The 11254-nt window shown below is 47.9% G+C and overlaps 1 protein-coding gene across 1 annotated transcript in view; it reads left to right on the top strand.

The window, feature by feature from the left end:
* The first annotated feature begins 3654 nt into the window (after positions 1-3654).
* The window catches only part of CNDP1 (carnosine dipeptidase 1), a 38402-nt gene continuing 30802 nt past the window's right edge, over positions 3655-11254 (top strand). Inside the window, exon 1 of the mRNA XM_047086345.1 lies at positions 3655-3814. The gene's annotated coding sequence lies outside the window, so the exon portion shown is untranslated. The remainder of the gene's footprint in view (positions 3815-11254) is intronic.

Raw genomic sequence — 11254 nt, 5'->3', positions numbered from 1 at the left:
GCACACTTTGTTAACTCAGTTTTCTGAGGGGACTTTAACATCTGCATCAGTCCCTGCGGCTTCAGGGAGCCTGCTGTGTGGGGATCAGGAAGCAAGCCTCATCCAACGTTGTTCACGCCTTCCTTTCTTTTCCTTTGCACCGTTTCCCATCAACACGTGACTGTGGGCCGACTCGGACAGTCAGTGGAGCCTGGTACCGTCCGTGACCAGGTTCACAGTCAGCATCATAAATCACCTGCGTCTAGGAGAACCTGTCAATCTGTCGTAAGACAACAGCCCCTATATGGAGTGATGCATAGAAAGATGGTTTGCAGAATTCCACTGACCCGTGTTTGAAATGGTCTTGGTGGACAGGCTGCTTCAATGTGCAGCTTGAACAGTTATTTAGTAAGAAGAGAAGTTCCTTGGAGTAACAGATGGTCATGGCCAAAGCCTGCTTGAAAGGGAACAGTGTGGACGTTGAGCCAGGTGTGTGGTGCAGATGGTCCTGTGGCCCCAACCGTGCGTGGGGAGAGATCAGGGACCAACCTTGGCCAGGACAACCCTTGGAGATTTGGATTCACAGTCTGGTGCGTTTGGAAAGATCTCTCAGGGCGCCTGGGTGGCTCAGTCGGTTAAGCGTCCGACTTCGACTCAGGTCATGATCTCACGGTCCGTGAATGTGAGCCCAATATCAGGCTCTGTGCTGACAGCTCAGAGCCTGGAGCCTGCTTTGGATTCTGTGTCTCCCTTTCTCTTTGCCCCTCCCTTGCTCACGCTCTGTCTCTCTCTCTCTCAAAAATAAATAAACATTAAAAAAAAATAAAAAGAAAGATCTCTTGGGGCGCCTGGGTGGCGCAGTCGGTTAAGCGTCCGACTTCAGCCAGGTCACGATCTCGCGGTCCGTGAGTTCGAGCCCCGCGTCGGGCTCTGGGCTGATTGCTCAGAGCCTGGAGCCTGTTTCCGATTCTGTGTCTCCCTCTCTCTCTGCCCCTCCCCAATTCATGCTCTGTCTCTCTCTGTCCCAAAAATAAATAAAAACGTTGAAAAAAAAATTAAAAAAAAAAAAAAAGAAAGATCTCTTGAGGTGGTTTGGAGACATAGCCTGTTAGCGGTTGAATTGTGTCCCCCTGCAAAATTCATACAGTGGAGTCCTAATTCCCATTACCTCAGAACTTGACCTTATTAGGAAATAGGGTCTTCGCAGATGCAATTAATTATGACAAGGCCATACTGGAGTAGGTGGGCCCTAATCCCATGGGACTGATGACCTTATGAAAGAGGGACATTTGAACACAGACACGCACACAGGGAGAAGGGTGTGTGCAGGTAAGGGCAGAGATTGGGTGATGTGTTTGCAAGATGAGGAACACCAGCCACCAGCAAGGAGCAGAAGCTGAGAGGCCGGGAAGATTTTCTCCCTTCCAGCCCTTAGAAGGAACCGACCGTGCCCACACCTTGATCTTGGACTCCCAGCCTCTGGAACTGGGGGAGAACAGGTTTCTCTTGTTGCATCCACCGGCCTATGCAACCTCCTTGTGACAGCCCGAGCAGGCTACCTCGGGGCCCGTGATGCTGGTCTAGCTCATACGTAACATTCCTCCTGAGGGCCCGTGATGACAGAGCAGGGGCTCCCATACCTGCCCAACGTCGTAGGATGTGTTCCCTGCCTCTGTGTCAGCTCTGCTGGCCTTGGGCACACGCACTTGCTCCCGCTCACAGGTCAGCCCCTCCACACGTACGCGGTGAAGCACCTGTTTTGTCACGCTGCCTGAGCTGCCCTGATGGCCTTCAGGAACGTCAGATGACTTCCGGGCCCCTACTTCATCCCTTTATCTGTGCGCAGGAGATGCCTTGTTCCTTCCTCTGCCTTCGGATTGAATGAATATCTCTGAAGCACCTTTGTTTTCCAAATGTGAATCGGCCCACTATGCCAGCCTTGTCTTTTATGGGGGTGGCGGTGGGAGCACAGCCAGGCAGTTTGCAGAGAGATCTCTAGTTTGGGCAGCTGAGGGCCTTGATGAGACCTTCTCTTCCCCTTTCCTTTGAGGTCCAGGGAATTTCTAGAGGCTGCGGAACTCCAGCCCAGTGGATCCCAAACTAGGAAGAATGGAGAGTAGACCTCCGACATCCGGAGTCTAGGGGACAGGGTGCCGGACTGCGTTTGTCCAAGGAGAGCGTGTGGCGTGCCGGTGTGCCAGGTGGGCAGGGCAGATGCCCGGGTGGCCCTTGAGATGAGCCACTTCAGGTGTGCTAGATGCTCATCGTCTCCACCTGACGGAGGTGAGATCTGGAGGATTTTCCAGTAGTTTCTGCAGTGCCCGGAATGCAGTTGTGCTGCGTGAGTGGTGGAGTCGGGTGTGGACTTGAGGCCCCCACGGCTGCTCCGGGCGGGCGAGCTAGGACATACGACAGCGTGCTTGTCCATATTCGCTTTTTCTTCCACAAAAACCAATATTCGTAATAAAACCACAGAGCAGAACTTCTGTTGAATGCAGAAAGCAAGGTACAACTTCGAGGGAGGGTGTGGACAATCCTCACCAAACCCTGACATTTGGTGACATCTGGTGACATTTCTCACCAAACCCTGAACTCTCCCGCACCCCACCAACATTCGTGTGCATAGTTTTGGGGCGGAGGCCCAGGAATCTGCATTTCGGGTGGTAATTCAGTGATTTTTGGTATATTCACAGATATGTGCAAACTTCACCACAGCTGATTTTAGGATATTTTCATGACCTCATAAAAGAAATCCTGTACCCTTATCAATCTCTTCCTATTCCCCAATGCCCACCTCCAGCCCCAAGGAACCCTTCGTCTATTCACATCTCTTCTAGGGCTCCCTGTGGTGCAGGCAGTCAGCTACTTAACAAGAAGCATTTCTAAGGAAAGAAAAGTTTATGATTAGGACAAACTCCAGACTCTGTTTTTTAGTCTAGAGGGAGATCAGTTGAGATTTTTCTGGATGTTGGGTTTGGAGCATCTTTAGATGGTGGAGTGGGTGTGAGTCTAGTGAATTCCTGCTTTGTGGTTGGTGTGACCGGTGATGGCATTGGGTGTTCTGGTGAAGTTCCTGAGTGGCCCACCCGGCAGCAGACAAGAAAAGCTGTCCATACATGAACCGGTGTAGTGATTTCTCTGAGGTTTGTATCAAGTTGTCCAGCTTCAGTTTCTAGGGCGTTGGGAAGAAAGGGAAGTTTTCCTTTTTAGCAATTCCAAGTCAGAAGGGTGGGAGGAAATTGGAAACATTAGTTTGGAGAGTTGTCGCCAGCTATTGGAGGAAACTGAAAAATTCAGGGCCCAGCCTAGTTTATAGGTGGATAACAGAACCTCAAAGACAATGACTAGGTCTAGGATCTGATAATGAATGTGTTGCAGTTCTGTACTGAAACACAATATTCTCTCTACAGTCACCCCCATTTCGGTCAAATGTGATCACAGTAGGATTAATGTGTTTGTAAAGTGAGTCTAGTCCCATTACACTTGGCCTGATAATTTATGTAAGTGCAACAAGAATACTGACTGGTCACATAGGCTCTTTTTAAGTCTGCTTTACCAGAACTTTCAATAAAGAATCTCAGATTAGACTTTTGAAGTCTCTCTAGACCGGGAAGCTAAGCCAAGGACTTGTCATCATTCTTTGCCTGTAATACCAACAGATCTGGGTGAATTCCTCTCTTCTGTGGTCCCCAATATATATTCTTATTAATTAATTTTTTTATTGAATTATAATTAACATACAGCGTTATTTTCAGGTCTTCAACATAGTGATTCCCCAGTTCTAGACGTTACTCGTCGCTCATCATAAGTGTGGTCACCAGACAACATTATCACGGTAATATTGGCTATATTCCCTATGCTGTACTTTTTCAACTCTGTCACTTACTTATTTTGTGCCTGGAAGTTTTTACCTCTTAATCCTCTTTATTTCACCTATCCCCTCCCAGCCTCTGGCAGCCACAAGTTCTCTGATTTTTAAGACTCTGTTTGTTTGTGCCTTTGTTTTACTTTTTAGATCCCACATGTAAGTGAAATCACATGGCACTCATATCTTAAGTTTCCTAAAATCTGCCAGAAAATATCCCTCCTTACTTACATGTACTTACATGTAAGGCTGGAAACCCTGTAAGCAAGGTACCAGGCTGGTTTTGGGGGGGCTTTATTGGTTAGATAAAGTCGACTTTAGTTCCTTAAAAGTGGTCATATCTGATTCTATATGCATATTATTCTCCAGTATGACATTCCAGTCAAGGCTTTGGTAATCAATGTTTTAAATTATATTTTCTTATAAGGACAATGCATTACTATTTAACATATGAGTTTGCATATATATATGTATTATATAGAAATATTATATACATTGCATATGTATATATATATGTGTGTGTGTGTGTGTGTGTGTATACAATTCAATTATATCGCCATGGAAATAAGAACACTCAATAAGAGTTTACAGATTCCAGAGGGATCAGGCAGGGAGAAAAGCATAAATGTTTTAATTCCTGTTTACAAAGATAATTTATCAGATTACTGTAAGTTGTAGATAGCTTAAGAAGAGAAAAAAGGGGGCGCCTGGGTGGCTCAGTCAGTTAAGCATTCAACTTTGGCTCAGGTCACGATCTCACGGTTCGTGAGTTCGAGCCCCCTAGGTTGGGCTCTGTGCTGACAGCTCAGAGCCTGGAGCCTGCTTCGGATTCTATGTCTCCTTCTCACTCTGCCCCTCCCCTGCTCATGCTCTGTCTCTCTGTCTCAAAAATAAATAAAACATTTAAAAAAACTTTTTTTAAGGAGAAAAAAGGGCTTCCTTAAATCTTAAAGGAGCCAGTGATATTTCAAACAAAAAGTTTAAAAAATGACTATCATCATCATCGGTTTGTTGAGACCCATGTAGTTAACTTTTTGTTTTGCTTGATTCTGGGTTAGCGGTTTTGTGACCGCATCAGCCTTCTCTTATTCTGGAAATCCTCGCGCAGTCACGTGGCAGGGTCTCAGGGCTTGAGGGACGCCACCGTGGAGTGTCCTTGCTACGGCAGATCACAGGTGTTCTGGGAGAAGGATCAGAGTGAGACAGCAACTTGTCTGAGGATGACAGAGACTTAAAAATGACCTTGGGTGGGGCGCCTGGGTGGCACAGTCGGTTAAGCGTCCGACTTCAGCCAGGTCACGATCTCGCGGTCTGGGAGTTCGAGCCCCGCGTCGGGCTCTGGGCTGATGGCTCAGAGCCTGGAGCCTGTTTCCGATTCTGTGTCTCCCTCTCTCTCTGCCCCTCGCCCATTCATGCTCTGTCTCTCTCTGTCCCAAAAATAAATAAACGTTGAAGAAAAAAATTAAAAAAAAAATGACCATGGGTAAAGATGTGTTGAAAGCTCATCTTAAAATGAGTGAATTGACAAGGAAATTTGGTTATTTCTGAGGCACACAGCATTTTAAAGTAAACGTTGGAGGGGCCCCTGGGTAGCTCAGTCCGTTAAGCCTCCTATCTCATGGTTCATGAGATTGAGCCCCGCGTCAGGCTTTGCACTGACAGTGTGGAGCCTGCTTAGGATTCTCTTTCTCCCTCTCTCCCTGCTCCTCGCCTACTTGTTTTCTATCTCTCTCTCAAATCGATAAGCATGAAAAAAAAAAAAAGTAAACATTGGAATTATGATGGATTATACATACAGTAAGAACATTGATAAATTTCTAGAAATTGTATACAACTTCTGAAATACTTGTATTAGTAACATCCACCTGTACAAATACAACTTAAAGAAAGTTAAACATCACTTTTGTTTGACACTGCTTCTCCTGGAATCCCACATGTCCAGTGGGCCTAATTATAATTTAATATCACTCCCAAATTCTTGATATTTTCCAGAGACCCTCTGGAAAAATTCCAATATTGGTTCTAGATCAAAAAGACTTCATGTAGAATTTGACTTTTGGAAGTTATCAAAAATGTCCAAAGGTTTAAAACTTGATTAAATATGATCAGAGGTCACTGTGAAATAATACTTGGTTATCTATTTAACCAGAGTGACCGTTTAAAAATGTCAAGGGCAGACCAGAAAGTTACCTGGTTTGAAAAACAAAACAAAACCTTTAGTTCTTTTACTATTGAGAAGATTCAACTTTCTTAAGTAATCAAAGACCTGATTATGACACCAGGAAGTGCAGGGGGTTATTTTGACAAGGCACATAATCTTTATTTTCTAGGCAGATTATTCAACACGGAAAGAACAGTCTTTTACAATAATCCAAGATAATTTTGTCCTTTTAATAGAGAAAGAATAATACATTCTAGTTTTACATAGGCACACTCTTGATATTAAAGCTCTTAAAAAAAACCCTTGTAATCAATTCATTTAATTTTAGCCAGTTTCCACACAACATAAGATTTTCTGTTACTCTCTTTTTTCCCCAGCTTTTGATACTTGTTTTCTTTTTATGTATTATTCTCCTGTGTTTTTTTTTTTTTAACATTTTTATTTATTTTTGAGAGACAGAGAGAGACAGAGCCAAGCGGGATAGGGGTAGAAAGAGGGGGAGACACAGAATCCAAAGCAGGCTCCAGGCTCTGAGCTGTCAGAGCTGTTCTTTAAATTTTGAAATAGCTTTTAGATAGCCCCTAAACTAGGACAAAATTGCTCTTTTCTTTTAATAAGGGCACATTTTCATTCGTTAAATACATTTTCTTACCCAAAACACGTAATACTTTCCTGTGTACTTTATGTACAGAGTTTATTTCTTTACCCTAATTATTCTTAGTTTCCCTTACCTACGTAGATTGGAATCTTTAAGCCTCGTAACTGTAATATCTAGTGAACACCAGGAAGCAAGCAGTTGTGAACTAGTTGTTACACACACATTCTGCAGTAGATTAACAACTTTGTGAAGACATCACTTCATAATTTCTACAGGCATATGCTCCCTCATGGTACAGGTTCCCTCCCAAATGTAGAACATATTTGCCAACAGACTCACTATCTTTTGTCTCTTTTGTCTGTAATAAGAAGCCAAAAGTAGATAAATCTGTGTTTATAAGTGTTTCAGTATTTTATCTTAGAAATGGTCTGGATATTTAATGAATAGCCATCGTTTAACTTAGTATAACTTTAAGGTTTCCAGTTTCCAAAAAGATTTTGGAAACTTTGTAACCAGTCGTATTTTATAAAAGCTAGGCACTGTTTGCGTCGCAGTGCGAGGACAGCGGAGGGGGGTGGACCGGTCTGACACTGTAGGGGCGCCTGCCCCGAGCTCCTGCCTGGGGGGGCCTGCTGGGGGCTTGCTTCTGGGGTAGAGCCCAGCCCCCACCAGCTGTTTTAGTTCAGTCTCACTAATTCTGGGGAGGAGGCAGTGAAGGACAGGGACAGTCCCATTCCACCTCTCCAGCTCTGTGCACAGGACAGTAGGTAATTCCTACACTGCCGGGTGCAAGGGCCTCCTGTCCCCAGAGGACCTCTCCCTGCCACCCTGTAAGTCCTCAAGTGTCCTGTGTCTCAACTGCACTTTCAAGTGATTACAATCCTTCCCATTCAGAAGAGTTCTGGTTGGAACAGAGGTGCCTTTTGGAATATGCGTGGCCCTGAAAAGGACCACATTCGGCTTTGGCAGCCACGGGCACATAAAGTTGGGGGTGCTGTTCCCTGTGTCCCCCTGAAGGAATGGGAGGCAGAGCACCCTGAGGAAGTGGGGAGCTTGTGAAAGAGAAGTAAGGGGGAGTGCACAGGTTGGGGGGGGAGTGTGCACAGGTGGAGGGAGGGGGGTTGCACAGGTGGGGGGGGAGTGCACACAGGTGGAGGGGGGAAGTTCTCACAGGTGGAGGGAGTGCACACAGATGGGGGGAGTGTGCACAGCTCGGGGGGAGTGAGCACGGGTGTGAGGGGTGCACACAGTCGGGGGAGTGACACTGGTGGAGGATGGGAGCGTACAAAGGTGCGGGGGGAGTGCACGCAGGTGGGGGAAGTACACGTGGGGGGTGTACACGGGTGGTGGGGAGTGAGCACAGGTTGGGGGAGTGAGCACGGGTGTGGGGGGAGGGCACACAGGTGGAGCTTCCAAAGACGGTGAGGAGCTCCTCGAGTCGGCCGTACTAACAGACTTCAGCTTTACAGTTTACATCTTGTTGCCTGACTACACCCCTTGTGCTGCAGCCAAGGGCCTCTGCAGGAGCTCTGGCCTGTGGCAATGACGGAGCCCAAAGCCCCTACTGACGTTGCACCTCGATTTATGTCCCGAGCTCACGGTGCTGGGCCCACAGTTATTAATATATCCCGTGTACTGGGCTTGGAGGCTGAGTGTAGGTAGGATACGGATGTTCATGCCTTTTAAGGCGCAGTGATCAGAGCACAGGGCTTTTCAGGGAGCTTTCTCTCCATGTTAACCCCGCCCTCCCCGGATTTGGGAAAGTTTCTGGTGAGTCTGCGGGTGGACGCTGCATATGAGGCTGGCATGGGGCCAGGCTGGGGAGATCTTCCTTCTGGGACGTGAAATCACTTAGGGACTTCTGATCAAGATTCATTATGAGTTCATTTTTCCTGTTTTTTTTTTTTTTAATGTTTATTTATTCTTGAGAGAGAGAGAGACAGAGTGTGCGCAGGGGAGGGGCAGAGAGAGAGGGAGACACAGAATCCGAAGTAGGCTCCAGGCTCTGAGCTGTCAGCACAGAGCCCTACGCGGGGCTCGAACTCACGAACCTGTGAGACCATGACCTGAGCTGAAGTCAGATGCTTAACTGACTGAATCATGCAGGTTCCCCTCACTTTTTAAGCTCTCCCGTCCACTTCAAATACCCCAATTATGTGTGCTTTAAAATTTAATTAATAGACTCAGAAATGTAATAAATATCCCTACTGAACAAAAACAAAACAAAACTTATAGTGGGGAGCAGGGGCGGAAGCTGCTGCTTTGCTGGATTCTGGGTCCCAAACAGGCTGCAGCATCTAGAAATGAGACTCCCGGGGAGTGACAGGGGCCCGAAGTGCCCAGGCACAGAGGGCAACCGGAGCCGGTGTCGTTGCAGAAGTCGAGGGACCGGCTGGGTGTCCCTGCTGGTGGCACACCCCAGCCCCACGGCACCCTGTCTGGGAATGCCGAGCCACCCCCGTAAGAGCTGGTCCTGGACCAGGCATCCCGAGCACATTGTGGGGGGCACCACAGCATCCCTGAGCAGAAATACTACAGAGAAGGAGGACGAAACAGCTGCCACTCAAGGCGAGCCTGCAGGTGAAAGGTCCTCAAGTGGCTAAGACTCGTAATAAGAAAGATAGCCCACAGAATCTATTGGGAAGTGAGTTTGTATCCTCAGAAATGCAAATAGTAGAACATGTTTAAAATGGATACAAACGATGTCTGTTTAAAATTCTTCAAGAAATCAATGATCTCATGTGGGAGGCACCTAGGAGTCCAGAGCAGATGGAGAGGAAGGAAGCACAACCTATTAGAGGTCCTGAAAATGAAAACTCGTCCCTGGAAAAACTCAGTGGTTCACGGAAGTGCATAAAGGGCCACAAAGAGGGAACCAGCCACCTGGAAAGCATGGCAGGGCTCTGCCCAAGAAACTGAGCCAAGAGGAAAGAAGTAAAAAAGAAAAAAGAAAAGCTGAGAGAGCTTTTGGATGTATGACAGAGTGAAAGGCTCCAACGCTAGTCCTTCTAGAAAAAGAATAACGGGAACGGCGGAGATGCGGAATCGGGGGGAGAGAAGAAGGGCTGAGTCTCCAGCTAAGGACGCCGAAGACTGAGCAGGTGAAGCCGAGGACGCTGAGGAAGAAGAGAAAACCTGAAATCCTTTAGGACGAAGGGGTGCGGACCATGGGCATCTGCGTCGTGGGGTACCGGCTGTGGACGTGGAGGGGGCGGGAGCAGCTGGCGTCCTGCAGGGGGACAACTGGGGGTTGCCCGGCCGTGGATGATGGAGGGAGGCCAGGAGGACCTGACACAGAGCGAGGAACAAATCCAGTTGTGGGTTTTCCGGAAGCCCTCCAGATGCTTGGGATGGCTGGGAGCGAACGCAGTCTGCCCAGATTTACCTTTGGCTTTTTCCCTTATTCATGTTATAGCTGAAATGGTTTTATCAGTAGACAAAGTTCGTTTTTTCTACACAGTGTGGAACCAGAAACAGTGCGTCCGTGAAGATCAGTCGCAACCGGCGACCTTCAGGACTCTGCGTTGAATCAGTCCCTAACTATGGCTTGGGGTCTTATTCTGTGACAGGCACTGAGGGAGGTGGAGATCAGGGAGACAAAAGTCCTAGGCCTCATACAACTTAAGTTCTAGCAAGTCAGGCAGGTAATTATGAAGTAAGCAAATATATAGAATATTGGGTAATGATAAGAAAATAAAGAGCAGGTGCACAGGGGCAAAATTCATGTCCACCCGGAACCTCCGAATGTGACCTTATTTGTAAGTAGGGTCTTTGCAGATGTAATTGGTTAAAATGAAGTCATACTGGAGTGGGTGTCCCCTGAAGCCACTGCCTAGTGTCCCTCTGAAGAGAGAGAGGGCGGGGGCCCGGTGAAGCCGGAGGCCGAGGTTGAAGGGTGCAGCTGGGAGCCAGGGACCCCTGGGCCGGCCGGCCACAGGCTTGAGGAACTGTGAGACCATCAGTTTCTGGGGCCCTTTGCTCTCGCAGCCCCAGGACACTAATACTGGGGATGGGTCCATCCCTGCCCTCCCCTGGGACTGCCCTGTGCCTGAACTTGCATTTGTTGAACTTTCTGTTCACGTCCAAAGAGCCGCCCCCAGGACTATTCCAGGAGGCAGCCACGCCTGGAATCCGCCCTTCCCTTTATGCCCCGATTTGCTTCCCAGCCTTGAAGGACAAGGAAAGCCCCATGCTTTGAAGGCACACCAAGTTTTCTGTGAGTTGAAGGTACGCGATGACAGGTTTCTAGACCAAGAAGGAAAAAATGCCGGCTGAACTGCACGGGGCTCCTCTTCTGACTCCCGGAGCACCTCTGTCCTCCCCCGTGAGCCCAGCTGCTGGGCTCGGCCTGGGTCTCCCCGGCTCCCAGTGCGCACGTTGTGCCCTCTGTGGCTTCCGGGTGTTTCCCTTCTGCCGCCGAACCCCGATCTCATCTGTTGTTCCCGAGATCGTTCCGTCACTCCTGCAGGCGGTTTAGACTCATCCTGTGAAAACTCTTAGAAAAAGTCAATCCAATGAGATTTAAGGAAGGAAAAGGAGGCGGTGGCTGTGGTCTAACCGCAGCCAGGACGTCTTGGGATACTCAGTTGGCCAGTGCTGGGCCCACCAGCGTTGACAGTTTGGGAGTCACACCCGTACCCCTCGCGTTGAA

This window comes from Lynx rufus, unplaced genomic scaffold (assembly GCF_022079265.1).
Source record: "Lynx rufus isolate CCGP_SWC_20201006 ecotype Redwood Valley unplaced genomic scaffold, mLynRuf1.p SCAF_20, whole genome shotgun sequence".
Taxonomy (NCBI): domain Eukaryota; kingdom Metazoa; phylum Chordata; class Mammalia; order Carnivora; family Felidae; genus Lynx; species Lynx rufus.
The sequence above is the reverse complement of the archived record's forward strand: the minus strand, read 5'-3'. Positions and strand labels throughout refer to the sequence as shown.